General features: G+C 44.1%; 1 long non-coding RNA gene across 1 annotated transcript; it reads right to left on the reverse strand.

Annotated features, from left to right (window-relative positions):
- Nucleotides 1-14,351: 14,351 nt before the first annotated feature.
- On the reverse strand, nt 14,352-17,176 carry LOC118941210. The gene is made up of 2 exons (XR_005037542.1): nt 15,746-17,176; nt 14,352-15,465 (listed from the first exon to the last, which is right to left on the reverse strand). It is a non-coding gene; the product is annotated as an uncharacterized LOC118941210 (long non-coding RNA).
- Between the last annotated feature and the right edge of the window lie 130 nt (nt 17,177-17,306).

The raw sequence follows: 17,306 nt of genomic DNA on the forward strand, positions 1-17,306 counted from the left end.
TTGGCCAAGATACAGCAAAGCAGTTCGACACATATAACAACACAGAGTTACACATGGACTAAAACAAACATACAGTCAATAATACAGTAGAAAAATATGTCTATATACAATGTGAGCAAATGAGGTGAGATAAGGTGGTAAGGTGGACACCAATAACATTTGCGCACCAGTTTCCTTGAAGTTATTGTATTTTAAATGAATCTGTATAATTTATCTGTATAATTTATTTCATATTCATATTTCATATGAACCCTTCCCCCCACCTCGTCAATCAAGTTGCCATGACAGCAGAGAACTGAGGCCAATGTGGTCACGAGAATGTGGGTGTGGCATCTTCAGAAGGTTTTGTTCTTTGAAGGCAATAAATAGGCCACGGTGGCAAAGTAAATACAATATAGCAATTTAACACTGGAATGGTAGATTTGACAGTAGATGAGTGTGCAAAGTAGAAATACTGGGGTGCAAAGGAGCAAAATGAATAAATAAATACAGCAAGGGAGAGGTAGTTGTTTGGGCTATTTATAGATGGGCTATGTACAGGTGCAGTGATCTGTGAGCTGCTCTGACAGCTGGTGCTTAAAGCTAGTGAGGGAGATGTGTTCCCAGTTTCAGAGATTTGTGTAGCCCGTCCCAGTCATTGGCAGCAGAGAACTGGAAGGAGAGGCGGCCAAAGGAGGAATTGGCTTTGGGGGTGACAAGTGAGATATACAGTGCCTTGCGAAAGTATTCGGCCCCCTTGAACTTTGCGACCTTTTGCCACATTTCAGGCTTCAAACATGAAGATATAAAACTGTATTTTTTTGTGAAGAATCAACAACAAGTGGGACACAATCATTAAGTGGAACGACATTTATTGGATATTTCAAACTTTAACAAATCAAACACTGAAAAATTGGGCGTGCAAAATTATTCAGCCCCTTTACTTTCAGTGCAGCAAACTCTCTCCAGAAGTTCAGTGAGGATCTCTGAATGATCCAATGTTGACCTAAATGACTAATGATGATAAATACAATCCACCTGTGTGTAATCAAGTCTCTGTATAAATGCAACTGCACTGTGATAGTCTCAGAGGTCCGTTAAAAGCGCAGAGAGCATCATGAAGAACAAGGAACACACCAGGCAGGTCCGAGATACTGTTGTGAAGAAGTTTAAAGCCGGATTTGGATACAAAAAGATTTCCCAAGCTTTAAACATCCCAAGGAGCACTGTGCAAGCGATTATATTGAAATGGAAGGAGTATCAGACCACTGCAAATCTACCAAGACCTGGCCGCTCATACAAGGAGAAGACTGATCAGAGATGCAGCCAAGAGGCCCATGATCACTCTGGATGAACTGCAGAGATCTACAGCTGAGGTGGGAGACTCTGTCCATAGGACAACAATCAGTCGTATATTGCACAAATCTGGCCTTTATGGAAGAGTGGCAAGAAGAAAGCCATTTCTTAAACATATCCATAAAAAGTGTTGTTTAAAGTTTGCCACAAGCCACCTGGGAGACACACCAAACGTGGAAGAAGGTGCTCTGGTCAGATGAAACCAAAATTGAACTTTTTGGCAACAATGCAAAACGTTATGTTTGGCGTAAAAGCAACACAGCTGAACACACCATCCCCACTGTCAAACATGGTGGTGGCAGCATCATGGTTTGGGCCTGCTTTTCTTCAGCAGGGACAGGGAAGATGGTTAAAATTGATGGGAAGATGGATGGAGCCAAATACAGGACCATTCTGGAAGAAAACCTGATGGAGTCTGCAAAAGACCTGAGACTGGGACGGAGATTTGTCTTCCAACAAGACAATGATCCAAAACATAAAGCAAAATCTACAATGGAATGGTTCAAAAATAAACATATCCAGGTGTTAGAATGGCCAAGTCAAAGTCCAGACCTGAATCCAATCGAGAATCTGTGGAAAGAACTGAAAACTGCTGTTCACAAACGCTCTCCATCCAACCTCACTGAGCTTGAGCTGTTTTGCAAGGAGGAATGGGAAAAAATTTGTCTCTCGATGTGCAAAACTGATAGAGACATACCCCAACCTACAAAGTATTAACTTAAGGGGGCTGAATAATTTTGCACGCCCAATTTTTCAGTTTTTGATTTGTTAAAAAAGTTTGAAATATCCAATAAATGTCGTTCCACTTCATGATCATGTCCCACTTGTTGATTCTTCACAAAAAAATACAGTTTTATATCTTTATGTTTGAAGCCTGAAATGTGGCAAAAGGTCGCAAAGTTCAAGGGGGCCGAATACTTTCGCAAGGCACTGTACTTGCTGGAATGCGTGCTACAGGTGGATACTGCTATGGTGACCAGGGAGCTGAGATAATTCGGGACTTTACCTAGCAGGGTCTTGTTGATGACCTGGAGCCAGTGGGTTTGGCGACAAGTATGAAGCGAGGGCCAGCCAACGAGCGTACAGGTCGCAGTGGTGGGTAGTATATGGGGCTTTGGTGACAAAACGGATGGCACTGTGATAGACTGCATCCAATTTGTTGAGTAGGGTATTGGAAGCTATTTTGTAAATTACATCGCCAAAGTCGAGGATCGGTAAGATGGTCAGTTTTACGAGGGTATGTTTGGCAGCATGAGTGAAGGATGCCTTGTTGCGAAATAGGAAGCCAATTCTAGATTCAACTTTGGATTGTAGATGTTTTATGTGAGTCTGGAAGGAGAGTTTACAGGCTAACCAGACACCTAGGTATTTATAGTTGTCCACATATTCTAAGTCAGAACCGTCCAGAGTAGTGATGCTGGACGAGCGAGCAGGTGCAGGCCGCGATCGGTTGAAGAGCATGCATTTAGTTTTACTTGTATTTAGGAGCAGTTGGAGACCACGGAAGGAGAGTTGTATGGCATTGAAGCTCGTCTGGAGGGTTGTTAACACAGTGTCCAAGGAAGGGCCAGAAGTTTACAGAATGGTGTTGTCTGCGTAGAGGTGGATCAGAGACTCACCAGCAGCAAGAGCGACATCATTGATGTATACAGAGAAGAGAGTCGGCCCAAGAATTGAACCCTGTGGCACCCCCATAGGATCTGCCAGAGGCCCGGACAACAGGCCCTCAGATTTGACACACTGAACTCTGTAGGAGAAGTAGTTGGTGAACCAGGCGAGGCAATCATTTGAGAAACCAAGGCTGTTGAGTCTGCTGATGAGGATGTGGTGATTGACAGAGTCGAAAGCCCGGGTGGTGCAGTGGTTAAGGGCGCTGTACTGCAGCGCCAGCTGTGCCATCAGAGACTCTGGGTTCGCGCCCAGGCTCTGTCGTAACCGGCCGCGACCGGGAGGTCCGTGGGGTGACGCACAATTGGCCTAGCGTCGTTAGGGAGGGCTTGGCCGGTAGGGTTGTCCTTGTCTCATCGCGCACCAGCGACTCCTGTGGCGGGCCGGGCGCAGTGCGCACTAGCCAAGGTCGCCAGGTGCACGGTGTTTCCTCTGACACATTGGTGCGGCTGGCTTCCGGGTTGGATGCGCGCTGTGTTAAGAAGCAGTGCGGCTTGATTGGATTGTGTATCGGAGGACGCATGACTTTCAACCTTCGTCTCTCCCGAGCCCGTACGGGAGTTGTAGCGATGAGACAAGATATTAGCTACTAAAAACAATTGGATACCACGAAATTGGGGAGAAAAAGTAAAAAAAAAAAAAAAGCCTTGGCCAGGTCAAAGAAGACGGCTGCACAGTATTGTTTCCTATCGATGGCGGTTAAGATATCGTTTAGGACCTTGAGCGTGGCTGAGGTGCACCCATGACCAGCTCTGAAACCAGATTGCATAGCGGAGAAGTTACGGTGGGATTCTAAATGGTTGGGGATATGTTTATTAACTTGGCTTTCAAAGACCTTAGAAAGGCAGGGTAGGATATATATAGGTCTGTAGAAGTTTGGGTCAAGAGTGTTCCCCCCTTTGAAGAGAGGGATGACCGCAGCTGCTTTCCAATCTTTGGGAATCTCAGACATGAGAGGTTGAACAGGCTAGTAATAGGGGTTGCAACAATTTCAGCCGATAACTTTAGAAAGAAAGGGTCTGTAGAGTGCAATTGGCAGTACGTCCAATCGGCCTCACACAGATTGTCTAGCCTGGCTGATTTGTGGGGTCCAGATTTTGCAGCTCTTTCAGAACATCAGCTAACTGCATTTGGGAGAAGGAGAAATGGGGAAGGCTTGGGCGAGTTGCTGTGGGGGGTGCAATGCTGTTGACCGGGGTAGGGGTAGCCAGGTAGAAAGCATGGCCAGCCATAGAAAAATGCTTATTGAAATTCTCAATTATAGTGGATTTATCGGTGGTGACAGAGTTTCCTATCCTCAGTGCAGTGGGCAGCTGGGAGGAGGTGCTCTTCATCTCCATGGACTTTACAATGTCCCAGAACTTTTTTGAGTTTGTGTTGCAGGAAGCAAATTTCTGCTCGAAAAATCTAGCCTTAGCTTTTCTAACTGCCTGTGTATATTGGTTTCTAACTTCCCTGAAAAGTTGCATTTCACGGGGGCTGTTCGATGTGAATACAGAACGCCAGAGGATGTTTTTGTGTTGGTTAAGGGTAGTCAGGTCTGGAGAGAACCAAGAACCAAGATGTGGAGGTCCTGGGCTGGCGTGGTTTCAAATAGTCTGCGGTTGTGAGGCCAATTGGGCGTACTGCCAAATTCTGTAAAATGACAGAGGTGGCTTATGGTAGAGAAATTAACATTACATTCTCTCACAACAGCTGTGGTGGACATTCGCAGTCAGCATGCCAATTGCACCCTCCCTCAAAACTTGAGACATCTGTGGCATTGTGTTGTGTGACAAAACTGCACATTTTAGAGTGGCCTTTTATTGTCCACAGTACAAGGTGCACCTGTGTAATGATCATGCTGTTTAATCAGCTTCTTGATATGCCACACCTGTCAGGTGGATTGATTATTTTAGCGAAGAAGAAACGCTCACTAGCAGGGATGTAAACAAATTTGTGCACAACATTTGAGAGAAGTAAGCTTTTCGTGCACATGGAACATTTCTGGGATCTTTTATTTTAGCTCGTGAAACATGGGACCAACTCTTTACATGTTGCGTTTATATTTTTGGTTCAGTGTAGTTTCTTCTCACACATACAGAAGCAAAATGCATTCACATGTTGGTATCTTTTTGTCATTCAAAACATGTACAAGCAATGGAAAATCAACAGACATTAAAAGGGTTGCAACATTTGTTTTAATATATATTTATTATATATCTTACAGTTTCCACAACTTTTCACTTGTACACATTTCCAATATTTGTTAATGCATTTTTGTTGTTGTTTATGTATTCTTGTGTCATGTTCCGTTGAAGCGTATCAGTTTCGTGTCACTCATTCATACCGTCGGTCAAGTCAAGTCACAGTACAAGATGGGTTATCGAAAGCTAAAAAATAAAATAAAAATAATAAAGTAAAATATTTGTTTTTAGAAATAAATACATTTTGCGAAAGATAAAATGAGAGGATCGAAGAGTCAACGCCAAGACTGGTCAGTTATGACATGTGAAAAATACTTTACAAACGTGTTGCATTGTAAACCATTGTAGAACAGAGAGCATTATTTTGACAAAGCCGAGCACTAAAAGGCGTGGCTTGGGATTTTCGGAGATATGCACATTTACAGGATCTAGGACGGACGACAAGAAAAGTCCCATTTAAATGTTATCTTTATTTTTTTTTCTCAAATCTTTGCCTCTGGGTAAGAGTTATTCCCGACCATAGGGCCTGACAGGGAAACACTAGAGCAAATAACCACAACCCAGTAGGCCCTCCCAAATGGCACCCTATTCCCTATATAGTGCACTACTTTTGATCCCAAATGGCACCCTATTCCATTTATAGTGCACTACTTTTGACCATGGGCCAATAGGTTTCTGGTCAAAAGTAGTGCACTATATAGGGCCCTCAAACTCAACGCTGGACCTCGAAGCCAGTTTCACTGCACTATTTCATTGTTCCCTTCTAATCAGGGACTGATTTAGACCTGGGACACCAGGTGGGAGATTCCCCTCTAACCAGGGACTGATTTAGACCTGGGACACCAGGTGGGAGATTCCCCTCTAATCAGGGACTGATTTAGACCTGGGACACCAGGAGGGTGATTCCCTTCTAATCAGGGACTGATTTAGACCTGGGACACCAGGTGGGAGATTCCCCTCTAACCAGGGACTGATTTAGACCTGGGACACCAGGTGGGAGATTCCCCTCTAACCAGGGACTGATTTAGACCTGGGACACCAGGTGGGTGATTCCCCTCTAACCAGGGACTGATTTAGACCTGGGACACCAGGTGGGTGATTCCCCTCTAACCAGGGACTGATTTAGACCTGGGACACCAGATGGGTGATTCCCCTCTAATCAGGGACTGATTTAGACCTGGGACACCAGATGGGTGATTCCCCTCTAACCAGGGACTGATTTAGACCTGGGACACCAGGAGGGTGATTCCCCTCTAATCAGGGCCTGATTTAGACCTGGACACCAGGTGGGTGATTCCCCTCTAACCAGGAACTGATTTAGACCTGAGACACCAGATGTGTGCAATTAATTATCAAGTAGAAGAGAAAATACCCCTGCTATAGGGAATATTTATGCCATTTGGGACACAGTCATTTTAGTAAATAAATACTTTAAACACTTTCTTCTTAAAACTGGTTAAGGGCTAGTAAGCATTTCACTGTAAGATCTACACCTGGTGTATTGGACGCATGTCTCAAATAACATTTTGATTTTCTCCTGGTCAGGAAAAACCTCCTGTCCCTTCTACTATTGCCATATGAAGCATTCCAGCACTTTGCAGAAATCATTAGGCATGTGTAGGATTCATTCAGCTCTGTTAATTGCACTGAAGCGGGAGAAGGAAGGGAGGAAGGAAAGAAGGTTCTGTCTGTCCCAAATGACAGTCTATTCCTTATTTACTGCACTACTTTTCACCAGAGCCCCATGGACCCCTGTTCTAAAAGTAGGACGTTAGAGAGGAAATAGGATGCACTTTTGGGAGCAGTCTTACATGAATCCCTGGGGATGGTTGACTTTTAGAGAATATTCTATTGCAGCTCTGATTGGTTGGTTCATTCTCAGCCAAGGATGTAGCTTCTGATTCATTGTGCTAAATCAAGAGATAGCTGTCTCTGGACAAGTGATTGGTTGATTGAGTGACTGGGTCTGGACAGCCAATAATAATTATATACCCTCCATATCCAAGTCAATGTACATGCAATGGCAAAGCACCACAAAGTCAACAAAAAAAAGTTAAATAATAAAAATTTTTTTAAGAAAGAGTCTTCTCCATTTTAAATTAGCTGTTAGTTGTTTGTGGGTAGATGGGTCGTGCATTATGTGGCTGTTTGTGGGTAGATGGGTTACTCATTGTGTGGCTGTTTGTGGGTAGATGGGTCGTGCATTATGTGGCTGTTTGTGGGTAGATGGGTTACTCATTATGTGGCTGTTTGTGGGTAGATGGGTCGTGCATTATGTGGCTGTTTGTGGGTAGATGGGTCGTGCATTATGTGGCTGTTAGTGGGTAGATGGGTTACTCATTATGTGGCTGTTTGTGGGTAGATGGGTTACTCATTATGTGGCTGTTAGCTGTTTGTGGGTAGATGGGTCGTGCATTATGTGGCTGTTAGTGGGTAGATGGGTTACTCATTATGTGGCTGTTTGTGGGTAGATGGGTTACTCATTATGTGGCTGTTAGCTGTTTGTGGGTAGATGGGTCGTGCATTATGTGGCTGTTTGTGGGTAGATGGGCTACTCATTATGTGGCTGTTAGCTGTTTGTGGGTAGATGGGTCGTGCATTATGTGGCTGTTTGTGGGTAGATGGGTCGTGCATTATGTGGCTGTTTGTGGGTAGATGGGTCGTGCCAACATGGAAGTTCAAGTTGAGTAGACCATTCAGCAGGGCACAACAGTTTAGAACATTAAGATAGAAATATGCTATGTAGAACAAACATGCCTCTAAAAATGTAGAATGAATCACGTTGGCTCCTCTATCTGCAACGTTTAGCTACTGAACGTGGCCCTGTATTGGCCTGGGCTCGGAGCTTTTCCAGACCGTATTACCCGACTAAGGAATAACTCAGGGACCTAATGTAGAATGCAGTCTGTTCTCAGCCTAAAATTACACTCGATGGCTCTGCCTTTCTCTAATCAAACCCATGTCTGGACTGGCGGGTCCTGCAGTTGCATCAGCGTGAGGTCTGAACAGTGAAAACAATACATTCAAAGGGAAGAGAAGAGCATCATTATTCACTTTAGACGGATCACCACGATAGAATAAAATATATATATATTTTTTTTTTTGCCGATTAAAATGATTCCTCTGTTCTGACTCAATCCCAGTTTTTTTTTTTTTTTTTTTTGTGCAAAAGCAGTAAAGAATGCCACTTTGTTTAGAGAAACCACGGCAAGTCATGGAACTAGAAGATAAGAAAGAAAACAACAGTATTGTGCACTACAAACGTGCACATTCAAGGAAAGAAAAGATTATGATAACCAACTCAAAAGACGTTTAAATCAACCTCAAGTCTTTAGTTGGTCAGGATTGGCACTTCAGTGAATAAGGAGTGCATTTTCATTCTTCACAATTAGAAATATATATATTTAATCCACCGATTTGTATAATATCTTACTATTCTGGTCGTCTTTGTTGATAGACTGCACACAAAAGTACACCCGAAAAAAACAAACCCCAAAAAAACAAAGACTACTAATATATAAATGCTGCCTCACGTGTTAGTGATGTAGAGAAAGTTATTTAGCTAATGTTTCATTCTTTTCTAGATTTATTTAGTCTCAAATGTCAGTTTTGTTTGGGGGGGGGGGGGGGGGTCACTTGTTCTGTGGACAACCATTTCCTTTTAGACAACCATGGTGAATCCTAAAATAGCCTGTAGTCTATGACCATTACCCGCTGCTCTATGTCAGATCAATGCCAAGCTTAGTCTCTTAACAAATTTGAATACATTTTGCATGTCAACCAAAGCACAACGTGTCCAAAACCACTGCATACCACGACTCACCGTCACTGCAGACCATGAATCATCCTCATTGCAGACCATGAATCATCCTCGTTGCATACCACGACTCACCGTCACTGCAGACCATGAATCATCCTCATTGCAGACCATGAATCATCCTCGTTGCATACCACGACTCACCGTCACTGCAGACCATGAATCATCCTCATTGCAGACCATGAATCATCCTCGTTGCATACCACGAGTCACCGTCACTGCAGACCATGAATCATCCTCATTGCAGACCATGAATCATCCTCATTGCAGACTATAAATCATCCTCATTGCAGACCATAAATCATCATCATTGCAGACCATAAATCATCCTCATCATTGCAGACCATAAATCATCCTCATCATTGCAGACCATAAATCATCCTCATCATTGCAGATCATAAATCATCCGCATCATTGCAGACCATAAATCATCCTCATCATTGCAGACCATGAATCATCCTCATTGCAAACCATGAATCATCCTCATCATTGCAGACCATGAATCATCCGCATCATTGCAGACCATAAATCATCCTCATCATTGCAGACCATGAATCATCCTCATTGCAGACCATAAACCATCATCATCATTGCAGACCATAAATCATCCTCATCATCATTGCAGACCATAAATCATCCTCATCATCATTGCAGACCATAAATCATCCTCATCATTGCAGACCATAAATCATCCTCATCATTGCAGACCATAAATCATCCTCATCATTGCAGACCATAAATCATCCTCATCATTGCAGACCATAAATCATCCTCATCATTGCAGACCATAAATCATCCTCATCATTGCAGACCATAAATCATCCTCATTGCAGACCATGAATCATCCTCATTGCAGACCATGAATCATCCTCATTGCAGACCATGAATCATCCTCATTGCAGACCATGAATCATCCTCATTGCAGACCATGAATCATCCTCATTGCAGACCATGAATCATCCTCATTGCAGACCATGAATCATCCTCATTGCAGACCATGAATCATCCTCATTGCAGACCATGACTCATCCTCATTGCAGACCATGAATCATCCTCATTGCAGACCATGAATCATCCTCATTGCAGAGTTGAACATATAATACAGTAAGACATTGCATAAAGTCATGGCTCACAACCTCACAGGCTCAACCTACCGAGACATCACATCAGGTAGGACAATATCTTCCGGCGCCGACAGAGATGGCCGCCTCGCTTCGCGTTCCTAGGAAACTATGCAGTTTTTTGTTTTTTTACGTGTTATTTCTTGTGTTATTTCTTACATTAGTACCCCAGGTCATCTTAGGTTTCATTACATACAGTCGAGAAGAACTACTGAATATAAGATCAGCATCAACTCACCATCAGTACGACCAAGAATATGTTTTTCGCGACGCGGATCCTGTGTTCTGCCTTACAAACAGGACAACGGAGTGGATCCTATGCAGCGACCCAAAAAAAACGACTCCGAAAGAGAGGGAAACGAGGCGGTCTTCTGGTCAGACTCCGGAGAAGGGCACAGCGCGCACCACTCCCTAGCATTCTTCTTGCCAATGTCCAGTCTCTTGACAACAAGGTTGATGAAATCCGAGCAAGGGTAGCATTCCAGAGGGACATCAGAGACTGTAACGTTCTTTGCTTCACGGAAACGTGGCTTACTGGAGAGACGCAATCCGAAGCGGTGCAGCCAACAGGTTTCTCCACGCATCGCGCAGACAGGAAAAAACATCTTTCTGGTAAAAAGAGGGGCGGGGGCGTATGCCTTATGACTAACGTGACATGGTGCGATGAAAGAAACATACAGGAACTCAAATCCTTCTGTTCACCTGATTTAGAATTCCTCACAATCAAATGTAGACCGCATTATCTACCAAGAGAATTCTCTTCGATTATAATCACAGCCGTATATATCCCCCCCCAAGCAGACACATCGATGGCTCTGAACGAACTTTATTTAACTCTCTGCAAACTGGAAACAATTTATCCGGAGGCTGCATTCATTGTAGCTGGGGATTTTAACAAGGCTAATCTGAAAACAAGACTCCCCAAATTTTATCAGCATATCGATTGCGCAACCAGGGGAGGAAAGACCTTGGACCATTGTTACTCTAACTTCCGCGACGCATATAAGGCCCTGCCCCGCCCCCCTTTCGGAAAAGCTGACCACGACTCCATTTTGTTGATCCCTGCCTACAGACAGAAACTAAAACAAGAGGCTCCCACGCTGAGGTCTGTCCAACGCTGGTCCGACCAAGCTGACTCCACACTCCAAGACTGCTTCCATCACGTGGACTGGGAGATGTTTCGTATTGCGTCAGATAACAACATTGACGAATACGCTGATTCGGTGTGCGAGTTCATTAGAACGTGCGTTGAAGATGTCGTTCCCATAGCAACGATTAAAACATTCCCTAACCAGAAACCGTGGATTGATGGCAGCATTCGTGTGAAACTGAAAGCGCGAACCACTGCTTTTAATCAGGGCAAGGTGTCTGGTAACATGACCGAATACAAACAGTGCAGCTATTCCCTCCGCAAGGCTATCAAACAAGCTAAGCGCCAGTACAGAGACAAAGTAGAATCTCAATTCAACGGCTCAGACACAAGAGGCATGTGGCAGGGTCTACAGTCAATCACGGACTACAGGAAGAAACCCAGCCCAGTCACGGACCAGGATGTCTTGCTCCCAGGCAGACTAAATAACTTTTTTGCCCGCTTTGAGGACAATACAGTGCCACTGACACGGCCTGCAACGAAAACATGCGGTCTCTCCTTCACTGCAGCCGAGGTGAGTAAGACATTTAAACGTGTTAACCCTCGCAAGGCTGCAGGCCCAGATGGCATCCCCAGCCGCGCCCTCAGAGCATGCGCAGACCAGCTGGCCGGTGTGTTTACGGACATATTCAATCAATCCCTATACCAGTCTGCTGTTCCCACATGCTTCAAGAGGGCCACCATTGTTCCTGTTCCCAAGAAAGCTAAGGTAACTGAGCTAAATGACTACCGCCCCGTAGCACTCACATCCGTCATCATGAAGTGCTTTGAGAGACTAGTCAAGGACCATATCACCTCCACCCTACCTGACACCCTAGACCCACTCCAATTTGCTTACCGCCCAAATAGGTCCACAGACGATGCAATCTCAACCACACTGCACACTGCCCTAACCCATCTGGACAAGAGGAATACCTATGTGAGAATGCTGTTCATCGACTACAGCTCGGCATTCAACACCATAGTACCCTCCAAGCTCGTCACCAAGCTCGAGACCCTGGGTCTCGACCCCGCCCTGTGCAACTGGGTACTGGACTTCCTGACGGGCCGCCCCCAGGTGGTGAGGGTAGGCAACAACATCTCCTCCCCGCTGATCCTCAACACTGGGGCCCCACAAGGTTGCGTTCTGAGCCCTCTCCTGTACTCCCTGTTCACCCACGACTGCGTGGCCACGCACGCCTCCAACTCAATCATCAAGTTTGCGGACGACACAACAGTGGTAGGCTTGATTACCAACAACGATGAGACGGCCTACAGGGAGGAGGTGAGGGCCCTCGGAGTGTGGTGTCAGGAAAACAACCTCACACTCAACGTCAACAAAACTAAGGAGATGATTGTGGACTTCAGGAAACAGCAGAGGGAACACCCCCCTATCCACATCGATGGAACAGTAGTGGAGAGGGTAGCAAGTTTTAAGTTCCTCGGCATACACATCACAGACAAACTGAATTGGTCCACTCACACAGACAGCATCGTGAAGAAGGCGCAGCAGCGCCTCTTCAACCTCAGGAGGCTGAAGAAATTCGGCTTGTCACCAAAAGCACTCACAAACTTCTACAGATGCACAATCGAGAGCATCCTGGCGGGCTGTATCACCGCCTGGTATGGCAACTGCACCGCCCTCAACCGTAAGGCTCTCCAGAGGGTAGTGAGGTCTGCACAACGCATCACCGGGGGCAAACTACCTGCCCTCCAGGACACCTACACCACCCGATGTCACAGGAAGGCCATAAAGATCATCAAGGACATCAACCACCCGAGCCACTGCCTGTTCACCCCGCTATCATCCAGAAGGCGAGGTCAGTACAGGTGCATCAAAGCTGGGACCGAGAGACTGAAAAACAGCTTCTATCTCAAGGCCATCAGACTGTTAAACAGCCACCACTAACACTGAGTGGCTGCTGCCAACACACTGACACTGACTCAACTCCAGCCACTTTAATAATGGGAATTGATGGGAAATGATGTAAATATATCACTAGCCACTTTAAACAATGCTACCTTATATAAATGTTACTTACCCTACATTATTCATCTCATACGCATACGTATATACTGTACTCTATATCATCGACGGTATCCTTATGTAATACATGTATCACTAGCCACTTTATACTATACTATGCCACTTTGTTTACATACTCATCTCATTTGTACATACTGTACCCGATACCATCTACTGTATCTTGCCTATGCTGCTCTGTACCATCACTCATTCATATATCCTTATGTACATATTCTTTATCCCCTTACACTGTGTACAAGACAGTAGTTTTGGAATTGTTAGTTAGATTACTTGTTATTACTGCATTGTCGGAACTAGAAGCACAAGCATTTCGCTACACTCGCATTAACATCTGCTAACCATGTGTATGTGACAAATAAAATTTGATTTGATTTGATTTGATTTATAACCATAAGGGAATGACTTGCTATATAAACAGGTGCAATGACAAGGGTTCTCTCATAGCTAGCATATGAAGAAGTCACCCCCCAAAAATGAGGAAATCCTGCTGCGTTACAGATATCCTTCCAAAAAAGACACTTCAGACTTTTAGAAAAGTTTAAAATAAAAAAATAGTCCACATTCACTTTTTTCGCTACCAAACAAACCAAAAATCATACTATTACTATTTAGCTCAACCCAGTCGGTTCAACTCCACAAGGGGAAATGGATGGTTCCACAGAACAAGCTGCTACCAGACGCCGATGGGAATATAACCATTGGACATATATGTCTCTTCCCTCACACAACTGCAGTCAGTGGTCACACTACCAGACATTTGGGATCCATAAGCTCCACTCAACCCATAGACACTGATCTGAGTTCAGCTTTAACTGACCGACCCCCCCCCCCCCCCCCCCCCCCCCCCCCCAATTGATATTTAAGGTTATGATTGAAGGTAAGCTGATCCTAGATCTGTGTCTCAGGGCATAACATCAAACCATCTTCAGTCAATGTAGCAGAGGAAGAAAATAGGTTTCCTTAATATCAGGAAATACACCGTAAACTTCCTCAAGAAAAAAATACCAGAAATGTCACATTCTCTCTGATATTCTTAAAATAAAAAAAAAAAGAGAGAGGTATGAAATGATGCTGTGAATTTGATTGTTTCACTTTAATAATCCTTTGTGTCATACCTTCCACCTCCAGTATTCATCTAATCGTTTCAATAGGAGCAATGCACTGTGGGTTATTGAATTTAAAACGTGTTTTTTTCAAAGTGCATAACTTCAAAAAGTACCTAACAGGAAGTGGCAAAACGACGCAAATTTAAAAAATACTGAATGAACATAGTGCATCAGAAAACCAAAACCTTGTAGAAATAGAACACAGAAGGAAAACCCATGTTCATTCAAAAAAATAAATAAAAATAAACTGGATTATGGAAGTTGTTTTCCCTTGTTGTGTAACACTCGTCCGTGTGTACAGTGTACTGTCTTCTGGTGTATGTATGCATGAAGTGTGTGTGCAAATACATCTCTTTACTAGAATTTCCGCGGTTAGGTTCGTCACGGTCTAAATGAATAGACGTATCCCTTGCCAAACCCCGGTTGTCGTTAGATCTACGTTCTCATTTCCAATGACACGCTGTCCGAGATAGAGGTTCTCTACGTGGCTCCTGTCAAAACGAGTGGCCTCTACCTGACCAGAGACTCTCTAGGTGTCAAAACGAGTGGCCTCTACCTCTGACCACAGAGACACTCTAGGTGTCAAAACGAGTGGCCTCTACCTCTGACCAGAGACTCTCTAGAATAATACACATCAATACCTAGTATTTATCCCCATCATCATGATACCTAGTACATATTACTATACCAATGATACCTAGTACTTATCCCCATCATCATGATACCTAGTACTTATCCCCATCACAACGATACCTAGTACTTATCCCCATCACAACGATACCTAGTACTTATCCCATCACAACGATACCTAGTACTTATCCCATCACAACGATACCTAGTACTTATCCCATCACAACGATACCTAGTACTTATCCCATCACAACGATACCTAGTACTTATCCCATCACAACGATACCTAGTACTTATCCCATCACAACGATACCTAGTACTTATCCCCATCACAACGATTCCTAGTACTTATCCACATCACAATGATACCTAGTACATATCCCCATCACAATGATACCTAGTACATATCCCCCATCACAATGATTCCTAGTACATATCCCCCATCACAATGATTCCTAGTACATATCCGCCATCACAATGATTCCTAGTACTTATCCCCATCAATGATTCCTAGTACATATCCCCATCACAATGATACCTAGTACATATCCCCATCACAATGATACCTAGTACATATCCCCATCACAACGATTCCTAGTACGTATCCCCATCACAACAATACCTAGTACTTATCCCCATCAAAATGATACCTAGTACTTATCCCCATCACAACGATACCTAGTACTTATCCCCATCACACCAATACCTAGTACTTATCCCCATCACAATGATACCTAGTACTTATCCCCATCACAACGATACCTAGTACTTATCCCCATCACAATGATAACTAGTATTTATCCCCATCACAATGATACCTAGTACTTATCCCCATCACAACGATACCTAGTACTTATCCCCATCACACCAATACCTAGTACTTATCCCCATCACAATGATACCTAGTACTTATCCCCATCACAACGATACCTAGTACTTATCCCCATCACAATGACCCATGGAACATTACAAGTTCTCATTCCCATTTCTTTTAAACACGGCAGAGTTGCAGTAACTTACCTCAAATTCCCGTTTTACAGAAAGCCTGGTTGGAGGATTCAACAGTAGAACGCAAAAACAACAACTGATATCAGATGTAACCTTACACTCAATAACCACACTATTACCTCACCACCAACTAGATAATACCATTTATTACCTCACCGCCAACTAGATGATAGATGATGGTATTACCTCACCGCCAACTAGATGATAGATGGTATTACCTCACCGCCAACTAGATGATAGATGGTATTACCTCACCGCCAACTAGATGATAGATGGTATTACCTCACCGCCAACTAGATGATAGATGGTATTACCTCACCGCCTACTAGATGATAGATGGTATTACCTCACCGCCAACTAGATGATAGATGGTATTACCTCACCGCCTACTAGATGATAGATGGTATTACCTCACCGTCAACTAGATGATAGATGGTATTACCTCACCGCCAACTAGATGATAGATGGTATTACCTCACCGCCAACTAGATGATAGATGGTATTACCTCACCGCCAACTAGATGATAGATGGTATTACCTCACCGCCTACTAGATGATAGATGGTATTACCTCACCGCCTACTAGATGATAGATGGTATTACCTCACCGCCAACTAGATGATAGATGGTATTACCTCACCGCCAACTAGATGATAGATGGTATTACCTCACCGCCAACTAGATGATAGATGATATTACCTCACCGCCAACTAGATGATAGATGGTATTACCTCACCGCCAACTAGATGATAGATGGTATTACCTCACCGCCAACTAGATGATAGATGGTATTACCTCACCGCCAACTAGATGATAGATGGTATTACCTCACCGTCAACCAGATGATAGATGGTATTACCTCACCGCCACTAATATGTGATAACTGCCCCCTGAAAAATACCATCTAATATGTGATAAACTCTGCCCCCTGAGCAATACCATCTAATATGTGATAAACTCTGCCCCCTCAACTATACCATCTAATATGTGATAAACTCTGCCCCCTGTACTTTCTCTTCTCAATGGGACATGAAATTCTTATATATTGTTAGATTTTCTAAAGACCTAAATTACGGCACTCCCCAGCCTCCTCTCTTCCTCCTCTCCCACCCTGCCTCTCTCCCGCCCCCTGCCTCTCCCACCTCCCTCACCCCCCCCTTCCTCCTCTCCCACCCTGCCCCTCTCCCGCTCCCTGCCTCTCCCACCTCCGTCACCCCACCATCCTCTCTCACACGAGAGGTGTGTACTACCAGGTGTGTA

This window comes from Oncorhynchus mykiss, chromosome 18 (genome assembly GCF_013265735.2).
Source record: "Oncorhynchus mykiss isolate Arlee chromosome 18, USDA_OmykA_1.1, whole genome shotgun sequence".
Classification (NCBI taxonomy): Eukaryota; Metazoa; Chordata; class Actinopteri; order Salmoniformes; family Salmonidae; genus Oncorhynchus; species Oncorhynchus mykiss.